This window comes from Elephantulus edwardii, unplaced genomic scaffold (genome assembly GCF_000299155.1).
Source record: "Elephantulus edwardii isolate Elephantulus edwardi_28Jun2011 unplaced genomic scaffold, EleEdw1.0 scaffold00402, whole genome shotgun sequence".
NCBI lineage: Eukaryota > Metazoa > Chordata > Mammalia > Macroscelidea > Macroscelididae > Elephantulus > Elephantulus edwardii.
This window is the reverse complement of record NW_006400152.1, coordinates 1,152,802-1,166,159: the sequence shown is the minus strand read 5'-3', so window position 1 is coordinate 1,166,159 and position 13,358 is coordinate 1,152,802.

The window sequence follows — 13,358 nt, the reverse complement described above, 5'->3', positions numbered from 1 at the left end:
GGGGCTTTAAAAATTAACTTAGCTGAGAACTATAGAAACTTAAGTTTAATTCAGCTGAGAACTATAGGGACTATATTAATTTCAATCTTTTCAGTTGGGTCTAAAATCCATTGTGACAGCTCAGAGCACACAAAACCATATTGAGGGAAGGATAAGATTATATTTCAGTTCATAACAAAATACAGTCAAGATTGCTCCCAAAATGTACACACAGGCACCTCAACCTAGAGGCTCTATGTGTTTCCAAGTTTTCAGTCCTACCATTATAGGCTCCCCCTCACCAAAATTTCATTTCACATCCAGTTCTCCAGTTCAGCCATTGATGTTGCTGCCATTCCAAAGAATGTCCTACATTTCACTGGGTTGAAGGACATCTCTCTTCTCCTGATTGTCAAAGAATTCTATCACTTCTGGTGCAGGAAGAATTCTTTCTGGTGGGGGAAAAATTCCTATTGTTTGCATCTAGAGCTTTTCAAATTATTGACAAGTCTAGCCAATCCTCTTGTTAAGCCATTCTCCTTGTGAAATGGTAGATAGCCAAGCATTTTTGTGGGTAGGCCAACATGCCTTAATCTCATGGTTCCACCACTCCACAAGTCATCTACCCTAGGAAACCCAAACTAAAATACAAACTCCACATTATCTCTACCAGTCAAAGAATTCTCATTAATAACATCAACAAAACAAAGATCAATCCTATGAGGTCTGACATTCCCCTAGACTACCAAATCTTTTCCTACCAATTCTAACACCAACAATTTCTTGCAGGACTACTAGACGGTATGCAAATCTATTACAGTGGTCAAGCAGAATCTGCAGACAATGCTCATGTGTTTAAAAGGGGAATAACAAATTGCAGTTCAGGTTGGAATCAGTCAGAATACAATTCTTCAGTCAGGACAAGTGCTCAGCTGTGCTCTCAGACCTTCTGACTTTTAGTCTCACTGGATCCTGCCTTAAGGCTTTGTGTCAGAGTTACAAAGTTGTTTTACTTACTTCCAATAAAGGTTCCTACCACTAAGTTTCACAGTAGTTTAGACAAAGATCTTCTGCTTCTGCTCTTGCCCTTTGGGTGGTAGTTTTACTTCAGTCCAGTCTTTCATTGGTCTCTAGTCTTCTACTACTCTTGCTGCTGTTAGTGCTCCTGCTTCTTCTGGTATTGGTCAAGTCTGAGGCTTTGCTTAATGAAGGAATCTCTGTTTCAAAAGAGTTTGAGCTTCTATTTTCTTGATGATTATGAAGTTCCCATTTTCCACCTCACACTTTGTTCAATTTAAACAATACAGAATGTTGTTATGTGCCTTTGAGTTGCTTGTGATTAATAGCAACCCTATGTACAACAGCTTTGCGTTCTTCTCTATCCTGAACTAACCACATTGTTTCTGACACACCAAACCCCATTATCCCAGTAACCTGGTCAATCCATCTCATCCAGGGTCTTCCTCTCCAGCACTTTTCCTCTACCCTTCTAAGTATGAGATCCATCTCTAAGGACTGGTTTCTTTTTGCAACACATCCAAAGTATGTCAAACAAAGCTTCAAAATCCATACCTCCAAAGAGCATACTGATTCCACCCTCTCAAGGGTAGATCTGTCTGTTCTCTTACAGTCCATAGTATATTTAATAATCTTCTCCAACACCAAAACTCAAAGGCATCAATTCTTCTTCCATCATGTTTAGTCATTGTCTAGCTCTCTGATACATAGCAAATAATTGGAAAGACCATGGCCTGAATCAGGTGCACCTTAAACTCTAGACTTAAATCATTGCTCTTCAGTACTCAGGAGAGGTTCTTGACAGAAGATTTTGCCAATGCAATACATCTTTTGATTTCCTAGCTACTGGTAACAAGAGTTTTGATTGTAGAACCAAGCAAGCTGAAGTTGTTAACAATTGCTCTCTCTTTACCATCTATCTAGATTCTGCCTAATTTGCTCAGGATGAGGATGGATATGTGTGTGTGTGTGTGTGTGCGTGTGTGCTTATTTTTTTTTGTTTGTTTTATGATGAGTTTCAATCCACATTAAAGGCTGTAGCAGAGGTGGTATCCATTTCCTAAACAACATGCCTCTGGAAACTCTATGAACTTTAAAAAACAACGATAGTTTATACAAAGGCTTCAGGTTTTTTTGTTCTTAGAGTCACCATGAATTGTGTTCAACATTATGGCAATCAACAATAAGTCTTTGACCTATTGCAGCAAATGCCTCAGGTCCTCCTCAGTTTTGGCAGGTAAAGTTATGTCATCTGCATAACACAGATATCTCCAATCCTAATGCCACATTCCTCCTCATAAAGTCCAGGTTCATGAATTATCTGTTCTGCATATAAATTGAAAAGGTATGGAGATAGGATGCATCCCTGATGCACACCTTTTCTGATCCTGAACCATGTAGTGTTTCCCTAATCTGTTCTGAGTACTGCTTCCTGGTCCAAAGTATAGCTTTTGGATGAGCACAATTAATTGGGATTCCCATTATTTTTTAGATTAACTATTTGTTGTGATCCACCCAGTCAAAGGCCTTTGTATAGCAAATGAAACACAAGTACCCTCTGCTTTCTCTGGTACTCTTTGTTTTCAGCAAAGATCTAACATTGGTTATGATGTACCTAGTGCCACAGTCTCTTCAAAACACACCTTGCATATCTGGAAGTTCTCTGCTGATGTACTGTTCTAGTCTTTTTTTTAATAGTGTTCAGCAGGATCTTGCATATGACTTTGTGGATCATAATAACTTATGAATAATATTGAGAAGAAGGGGTATCTCATAACACTAAATTGTACTCATACAAAATCTATACATAGACTAAGAAGGAGTTGTTGGAACAAAGCAAGGAAGCACTGCACTGTTTAAAATTAAGAAAGGTGAGTGTTTGGGCTGTATCTTTCGCCATACTTTATCAATGTGTATGCTAAGCAAATGATGTGAAAAGTTAGACTCTGAAGAAGAATGTGACATCAAGATTGGAGGAAGACTCATCAACAACCTACATTATGCAGATGACACAATTTTGTTGAAAGACAAGAATACATGAAGCACTTACTGAAGAAAATCAAAGACCACAGACTTCAAAATGAGTTAATGCTAAACATCAAGAAAAACTCAATTCTCACAGCTATACCAATAGAAAACATGACGATAGGTGGAGAAAATACCAAAGTTTTCACGGATTTTGTTATACTTGGATCCACAATCAATAGTCAAGTAAGCAACACCTAAGAAATGGGGCAGGAGTTGGGGAGACTACATGTTGCATCGGGAAAATCTTCTGTCAAAGATCTCTTTAAAGTGCTAAAGAGTAAAGGTATCAGTGTAAAGACTTAGGTGCACCAGATCATAGTCATGATATTTTCAGTTGCCTTCTATGTATCAAAATGTTAGAATGGATGCCTTTGAATTATGATTGTTGTTGTTATGTGCCATAGAGTCACTTGCAACTCATAGTGACACTATGTACAAGAGCCCTAAACCCTGCTCTATCCTAAGCCAACCTATCTGTCTCCAAAACACCTACTCCCCCTACACCAATCACTGAATCATTGCATCTCATTGAGGCTCTTCTCCTGTGCTGTCCCTCCACTCTCCCAAATATGATGTCCCTCTCCAAGAACTGACCCCTCCTTGCAACATGCTCAAAGGATATCAGAAAAAGCTTCAGAATCCTTGACTCCAAGCAGCAGCCTGGCTTCACCCTCTCCAGGACAAACTTGTTTGTTCTCCTAGCAGTCCATGATATATTCAACACTCTTCTCAAGCACCACAGTTCAAAGGCATCAATTCTTTTCTTACCATCTCTAGTCACTGTCCAGCTCTCTGATGCATAGCACACAATTACGAAGACTGTAGCTCGAATCAGGTGAACCTTAGCCTCCAGCCTGACATCATTGCTGTTTAGTGCTCTGGAGAGATCATTGACAGCTGACTTTCCCAATGCAATTCATCTCTTGATTTCCTGGTTGTTGGTACCAAGAGTGTTGATTTTGGAGTCAAGTAAATGAAAACTGTTGACAATCTCAATCACTTCACCATCCATAATGATGCTGCCAATTGGCCCAGTGGTGAGAATCTTTGTTTTCTTGATGTTGAGCTTCAATCTATATTGAAGGCTGCATTCCTTGACCTTCTGCAGCAAACACTTCAGGTCCTCTTCAGTTTCAGCAAGCAGAGTTGTATCATCTGCATAGCACAGGTTGTTGATGAACCTTCCACCAATCCTGATGCCACGTTCCTCCTCGTACAACCCGGCATTCTGGATGATCTGTTCTGCATACAGATTGAAAAGATATGGAGACAGAATGCATTCCTGGTGGATCTCCTTCTTGATTTTGAACCATGTCGTTTCTCTTTGCTCTGTTCTGATTACTGCCTCTTGGTCCAAGTATAGATTTCGCATAATAAGCACAATCAAATTCTCTGGGATTCTCATTCTTTTCAGAGTCAGCCATAGCTTATTGTGATCTACACAGGCAAAAGCCTTTGCATAGTCAATGAAACAGACATTCCTTTGGTACTCTCTACTTTCTGCCAAGATCCATCTAACATCAGATATAATATCCCTAGTATCATGACCTCTTCTAAATCCAGCCTGCACAGCATGACAGCATCTAACAAGAGCAATTCAATCTATAGGTTGAACAAATAGTCTAAGAAGCTTGACCCTGTGAAAAGAATGTGGCATCAGGCCTGGAGGAATACACATCAATAACAACCTATGCTATGCCGTTGCAACAATCTTGCTTCCTATAGGCAAAGACAACTTGAAACACTTACTGAATTATCACAGCCTTCAGTATGGATTATATCTTAATATCAAGAAAGCATAAGTTCTCAAAACAGGACCAAGAGTCAACATGATGATAAATGATTCCACCAAGCATTACTTGCACAAAACCAGTTCACACAGAGAGTCTGAGTGGAGTAACGCAGCATAAAAGAATACACAGACAGGAATTGAGTTAGATAAAGACATTCTTGACTCAAGACCTCAAGACTCAAGAGGCTAAAAGATCAAGATCAAATTTCTAAGACCCATTCTGTATTTATTACTTTGTAGCAAAAAAGCTTTGTTTTATAAAAAAAAAATGTTTCTTTTAGCTTAAGGGCAGATTACTATTTTTTTGGAAGGAACAGCAGAGAACTATATTCTAGCTTTATCTTTGTGAGAACATTTGCTGGTAATAGTAAATCATCTCTGGATTTTTTTACCACCTATTAGTCTGCTGATAGGTCGTGGGAACATTTGTTGACATTAGTCAATGTTATCACTAGGATGGTCTCCAACAATAACTCATACTATTGTTATCGGTAAATGCAATGTTTTGCTTCAATGTGATGTTAGTGATATTGTTCAATAATTTCCAAATTCTCTTGGATCACCATTCTTTAGAATAGAAAAAATATAGATCTCTTCTAATCAATCATCCAAGTATCTCATCTCTAAATTTCTTGACATAGACTGTTGAGCATGTCTACGGCTGCATCTGTTAGTTGAATCATGTCAGGTGGTATCACATTAATTCTTAGGACCTTACTTTGTCCAATACATTCAGTATAACTTGAACTACTTCCTGATTTACTATTGGCACTTTTTCATATGATACTTCCTGAAATCTTTCAGTACCATGGTAGCAGCAGTCAAGAATTCAAAAGATATCTTACACTGGGGATATCTGCTGTCAAGGACCGCTATAAAATGCTAAATAGTAAGGATGGCAGTTTAATGACTAAGATAATCTGTCTCAAGATATAATGTTTTCAGTTACATCACATAGTTGTGAAAGTTAGATAATACATAAAGAAGACTGAAGAATAAATGTCTTTGAATTTTGGTACTGAAAATTATTTAATGGACCACGTATTGTCAAAAAAGAAAACCACTCTGTCTTAGATGTGCTTGCAAGGAGTTCTTTGAAGGCAAGAATGGTGAGACTTCATCTCACATTTTATTAGGAGAGGCCACTCCTTGGAAGAAAACATCATCCTTTGAAATGTGGAGGGTCAGAGAAGGAAAGAAGGACATAGACACATGTTGTTTGAAGCATAGTGATGATTATGAGGATGGTGTGGGATTAGACAAGGTTTCTGCTGTTGTAGATAGGGTAACTATGAATAGGAATTGACTTAATGTCATCAAACATCAAAAATAACTTTGAAACAACACTAATGTGTCAATTCTTAGCAGACTACATTTTAAAAGGAGAGAAGTATAACAAATGTTACTTCACTATGGAGTATTGCTCAGCAGAGACATCAAAAATTTACTATGAAAGGAAATAGATGGCAAACTCCACAAGGTGACTGGTTATCCTGCAGGTCACATCAAAGGACTAGAGCACATCCAGACTCAGAAGCAGAGTCAGAGGTCAAATAGATACAGACATTTAATTCTATATTCCAAATAGATTACTCGCTTTGGGACAATTGGCAGCACCATATTAGATGGAGAAGAGATTGAGGTTGTTAGCAATTATAGTTTGCTTGGATCTACAGTCAACACTCTTAATGATACCAGCAGTCAGGAAATCAAAAGACAAATTGCACTGGGAAAATCTGCAGCAATGGAACTCTCCAGAGTGCTGAAGAGCAACAATGTCAGTCTTGATACAAAGGTATGCCTATTCCAGGCCATGGTTTTCTCATTACTTGTTATGCTTCAGAGAGTTGGACAATGGCTAAAGATGACAGAAGAAGAATAGATTCCTTCAAGTTGTGGTGCTGGAGGAGAGTCGTGAACATACCTCCGACTGCCAAGAAAACAAATCAATCTGTCTTAGAGCGGGTGAAACCAAGTCTCTCCTTGAAGGCTAGAATTTTAAAGCTCTGCCTCACTTACTTTGGGCACGTGGCCAGGAAAGACTGGTCCTTGGAGAAGGACATCATGCTTGGAAGTGTTAGATGGATAGTGCAGGAGAGGAAGACCCCAGATGAGATAGATTGATATAGTAACTGGGGCAATGGGGGTTGGTGTGTCAGAACTAGTGAGACTGGCTTAGGAAAGTGAAGGTTTCAGAGCTGCTGTACAGACGGTCACTATATATGACAGGCAACTCATTGGCACATAACAAAATAACATACGCTGACAGGTTTGGAAGCAGAAGGTATCCAATTCCTAAATAACATGCCTCTAGAAATTCTATGAACTTTAATAAATGTAGACAGTTATAGAGAGACTTCAGGTCTTTTGTTCATAGGGTCGCTATGAGTCATGCTTGACTTGAAGGCAATCGGTAACAACAACAACAACATACAAATAAATATATCTATGGAAAGTATATGATATTGAGCATTATCCTAACAAAAGAAAACAATGAAATATTTTTAATAATAGATTAACATCACCTAGTTCAACACTATCAGGATCCCTGTGCTGCCAAATCAAAGGTATGCAGTTCAAATTCACCAGCTTCTTCATGGAAAAAGGGCAATGTTTTCTCATGCGATTTACTGTCTGAAACCCACTTGATGGCCAGGTATGAGTTGGCTTTTATGCAATACTGCATAACAACAAGTTCAACACTGCTCTCTTCAAACATACATTTGAACACGGTGTTGTCATTGTTCCTGTTCTTAGGTGCCATCAAGTCAAATACGACTCAAAGTGACCCTATGAACAAAAGATCTGAAACCAGTCCTGTCCTGCACCATCCTCACACTTCCTGACACACAAGAGTCCATTGCAACCGTCACTTTGTCAGTCTACCTGGTTGAGGGTCTTACTCTCAACTTACTTACAATTTGATCTCTACCACCACAGTACTATAACTATCCTCTTTGTCTAGTGTTCATGAGTACTTGGACGTCTATTGTCCTCCAAATCAAGTATTAATAACTGGGATTTCTAGAGAACTGAGATTAAGTCCCCGCCTCTATTCCTCTATTATTTAAATAACCTTAAAAAGAAACTCTACTGATGTGATTTATGATGTGTTAGGTAACTTTCTGAAAGCTTCTTGGTCCAAATCTACCTTCAGCTCAGAGAAAGCAAGATATTCTTCTTACATAAATGGCTTACAGCTTCAGAAACCTAGTGGAGAGTTGCCATGAGCCAGAATCAACTCTTAGGTTCTGGTCTTTTATTTTATGTTAGTTATAAGCAACATAAGCCAATTTTGACTTGTTCATACATGAAATAATTTTATTTATAGACACAAAATAATTAATGGATTCATAGAAGAAGAAAACATCAGACCACACAGCAATCACATCACCTACAACTACAGCCTCCAAAACCTGCTATAAGTTAAGATTTGGTTACAACTTGACAGCTATGAGTTGTTTCAAAGAGGACATTAAGTTTGAAAAATTCAATTAAGAATATTAATCAATGTTCTTAAAGTTCTATTTCTATATATTCCTTGTGTGATTTTTGTTTTTACTTTCTTACTCTCTTCTTCATCTAATTGTTATTCACTCTTATAGTGTGAATTGAGTATTGAAATAGTCAATCTTGACAAACACATAAAGTGTTACATGTTTTGATGAATATGTTTGCATTGTTGTGACTCATTCTTCTAATTTAAAATGTATGCCAAGTAAAAATTATTTTTAGAAAAGTATACATGACTATACTTCCCTAGTTCTTGAATCAGAGAAATAAGCTCAAAAGAGACATTGAACTTTTCTCACCATGTCTCATCTTTTAGACTCCCAACTCAGAAACAATTTTTCTCAAAAAGCAAAGAACCACTTTTTCTCTTAAGAATAAAATAAAATCTAATAATTTCGGAACAGACAACATTAAACTTATTTTACTTTCAGTCATACACATACAATAAAAAGAACACCACAACCTAAGTATTTCTTCATTGTTCAGACAACCATGGTTGTCAGATAGACTTACAAAAAAGGCTGAGTAAAACAAGGTGAGGATGTGTTAAGAAAGAGATGATGCAGTTCATGATTCACAGTTGATTGAGTAAACTTTAAATCTCTAGGAATATTGCCCGTTAGTTATTCTAAATGTCATTAATGTCACACAGTGGACATAGCTTAGTTATGCTGAGCAAGGTGATTTTAATTTCAATGCCTCCAGATACCATATTCAAAGCATGTCTTATTTGCCTGAGCACTTTGACACAGCTTAAAGTATATGCATTGTTCTTGTTATATAAAGATTTTCTCTGTGTTAATGTATATCTACCAGCAAGCAGTCTTTTTCTTATATATTGAAGAAACTTAGAAAAATAATTCAGCAAACACTTCTGCGGTTTATTTTATATGAGTTAATCCAATACAAACCATGGGCAGGAGGAAGAGGGAAGACTAAACAAAACAATCTCATGAAATAAGAGCTAATTTTTGTGCTGCCAAACTGAAGTTAGGTAGTTCAAATCCACCAGATTCTCTGTGTGGGAGAAAGATGGGCTATCTTTTCCTATGCAATTTAATTTCTGAAAACCCTCTAGAGGTTCAAACAGTAGATTCTGACATAGGAAAATGCATTTTGAGGGTTTTTTTTGGTGTTCTAGGCCTAATGCAGGTCAATGATGGTCTGTTGTAAACATAGTGATCCAATGAAAAAAGCAAATAAAGCACAGGGATGTATTAAAAGGCTGTCATATACTTAGTTGGCACATATATGACTTCTTCCATAGCTTAAAGATAGGAAAAAAAGAAAATGAGCCCAGGGCCCTGAGCTCATCAACCTAGCAGATCCTTTGCTTGGTTCAAAGAGAAGTCAGCATTATTTGCAGAACAGTCTCTGTAAAGGGAAGAAAACAACAAGGATTTGTATTTAACTTTGCACTGCTTATTTGCTGGTTTATCAGTAAATAAAGAGAGAATAACTTTGAATAAATCATATAGGAGGAGATTGCTCATCTTTCTACCACCAAATCCCAGATGAAGTCAAAGTGCCAGACAAGCACCTTCTTTGAGTTAACAGAGCAACTTCCTATAGATTACACAACCAGAGCTTTTGTCTAGTGAAGGAGAAATAAGTGTCACAGATAGAAATATGATTACAAAACGGAAAACAAAATAAAACTCAATAACATTGAATCAATTTTGACCTATTGTGCCCTATAGAACAGAGAGGAAAAGCCCCAAAGGATTTCCACGATGGTAAATATTTACAGAAGTGGGCTATTATATCATTCTCCTTCAGAGAAAATAGTGACTTTAACCCACTGACCTTTTGGTTAGAAGTCCAGTACTTAGCCACTGTGTCATTTGTAATTCTGCTTTTACTTTTATTCTTGCTGTTACATTAAGTGGGAACTAACTGATTACGAACCATCCAGAGAGTTGTCAGATATTGTTAATTGTGTGAGAAGAGATTGTCCATCTTTTCCTTATAAAGCATTTAGTGATTTTGAACTGTGATCATATGCATTGGGACCACACACCTTAGCACTAAGCCACCAGAGCCCCACCATATTTACTGTTATTGTAATGAGTCATCAACTCAGAACTGACCTACACTGATACTCCAGTGAGTTTTCAGAGGCGGTTAATCAGAAAGAAGATAGACTAACTTTCTCCTGTAGAACATCTGGTGAATTTTAATAGTGTGTCTTGGAGTTGGCAAATAACATGTCTCTTTTTCCTCAATGTCTTCATTTGTTCAATAGATGGAATAGCAATACCTGTGCTATAGAATGTTCCAGAAATTAAATGTGTTTAGAAGAATGCATAGGACATACTAGATGCTATAAAAGCCTTAGCTATTACTTTTTAATCAGTTAATTTGACTTGTATTTTGTTTTCCATTTATATTTTTTCTTTTTAAAAAAGAGATTTTAATGAAAGTTTATAGAGAACTTGGATTTCCATTAATTTATTGTTACATATTTTCCTCCTTGCCTAACCCCATTCCCCAAGTTTGCTTTTCTCTTTGGGGAAAAAAATCTTTCATTATTATACAGTAACCACCCCCCCACCAGTCCACTTTATGATGCAACTCCTATTCTGAACTCTTCTCATTCCAATAATACCTAACCATATATTCCTTTTATACAGCTTTCTCCCTCATCTCTTTCAATGCTGTGTACATTATTTATCAGCTCTTTTCTTAGTTTACCCCCAACTCCCATGTCAGTCCTATTTTATAACAGTGACACTATGCAGTATTTGTCTTTTTGTGACTGAGATATTTCACTCAGCATAATGTCCTCCAGGGTCACCGATTTTGTATAATATTTCATGAGTTCATTGTTTTTCAGTGCTGCATAATAATCCACTGGGTGAATATACCACAGCTTCTCTAGCGTTTAGTTTGCTGATGGACACTTGGTTTGTTTCCAACTCCTTGCTGTTGTGAACAAAGCTGCAATAAACATGAGTGTGCATATATCTGCTTGGGTGGCAGTTAGGTATCTTTAGGGTATACTCCCAGCAGTGGAATTGCTGGGTCAAATGGTATTTCTGTTTCCAACTTCTTGAGAAAGTGTCATACTTCATGCCATAGTGGTTGTACCATTTTACACTCCCACCAACAGTGAATAAGGGTTCCAGTTTCTCCACAACCTTGTCAGCATTTGTTATGTGCTGCTCTGTTGAATTTTGCTACTGTTAATGGGGTGAGATGATACCTCATACTTGTTTTGATTTACATCTTTCTTAGAGCTAGGGATTTTGAACATTTCTTCATGTGCTTGTTTGCCATCTGACTGTCTTATTTCATTAAGTGTCTGTTCATATCCTGTGCCCATTTTGCAATTGCATTCTTAACCTTTTTCTTGTTGTGGTGCTTGAATATTCTATAAATTCTAGACATAAGTCCCTTATCAGACATGTCATTGTTGTTGTTGTTTATGTAGTATAGATTTGCCTGCAACACATAGCGACCCTATGCATGACAGACCTACACCCTGCTTTATCTTGTGCCATTCTCGGTGTCTCTGACACACTCACCCCGATTACCCCAGTCACTGAATCAATCCACCTAATAGAGGATCTTCTCCTGCACTGTCCCTCCACCCTCCCAAGCATGACGTCTCCTCCAAAGACCAGTCCCTTTTTGCAATTTATCTAAAGTATGTCAGACAAAGCCTCAGAACCCTTGCCTCCAATGAACATCCTGGTTTAACCCTCTCTAGAAAGAATGTGTTTGTTTCCTTAGCAGTACCTGGTATATTCAATATTCTTCTCCAAGAACACAGCTCAAAGGCATCAATTCTCCTTCTATCTTCCCTAGTCATTGTCCAGCTCTCTGACTCATAGCAAGTGATTACAAAGATCATAGCCTGTATCAGGCACACTTTAGTCCCCATAGTGACATCATTGCTCTTCAGTACTTTGGAGAGGTTGCTAACAGCAGACTTTCCCATTGCAATACATCTTTTAAATCCCTGGCTGCTGGTGCCAAAAGTGTTGATTGTGGAGCCCTGCAAACTAAAGCTGTTAACAATCTCAATCTCTTCATTATCTATCATAATGCTGCCAATTGGCCCACTGGTGAGAATCTTTGTTTTCTTGATATTGAGCCTCAAATACATATTGAGGGCTGCAGTTTTGACCTTCTACAGCAAGTGCTTTAGGTCTTCCTCAGTTTAAGCAAGGACGTTTGTGTCATCTGAAGAACCACATGGTTTGATCAATTGACCCAGAAAAGGCTTTTGACAAAGTTCAGCATATCTTCCTGAATAAAACTTTTAACAAACAGGAACATAAGTTAATTTCCTCAATACATTGAAAAGTATACCATAAAACTAAGAGCCAATATTGTCCTCAACCAAGAAATACTAAAAACATTTCCCTTGCAAACAGGGACCCAGGAAGATTTGCATTATCAACACTCATATTCAATATTGTATTGGAAATGCTTGCTAGGGCAGTAACAAAAAAGGAAGGAAATAATGGCATACAAATTGACAAAGAGGTGGTAAAACTGTCACTATATGCTAAACAACATGATAGTGAACACAGAAAACCCCAAAGACACAACAACAACAACAACAACAAAAGCAAAAACCCAAGAAAAACTCTTAGACCTTGTAGAACAATTTAGTTCTAATACAAAAATTAGTGGGATTTTGCTACATCAGCAAAGCAAGTATGGAAAAGAAAACTAGAAAGCAGTATCATTTACATTAGTCAAACATAAGATCAAACACTTGGGAGTAACTTTAACTAGAGACACAAAAATCCTTTAAAGAAAGCTACAAAACACTCCTTTAATAAATAATTAGAGATCTAAATAAATGGAAAACAGTCTTTGTTTTTGGATAAGAAAACACAACATTGTAAAAATGACAGTCCTACCAAAACATTCTACATGTCCAATGGAATCACAAAACAGATACCAAACTTATGATTCAAAAGGTAATTTGTAAAAAAAAAAATTAAAAAAGGTAATTTGTAGTTTTATTTGTTAAGAAAAGACATTTCAAATAAGTAAAGCTTTTATGTCAAAA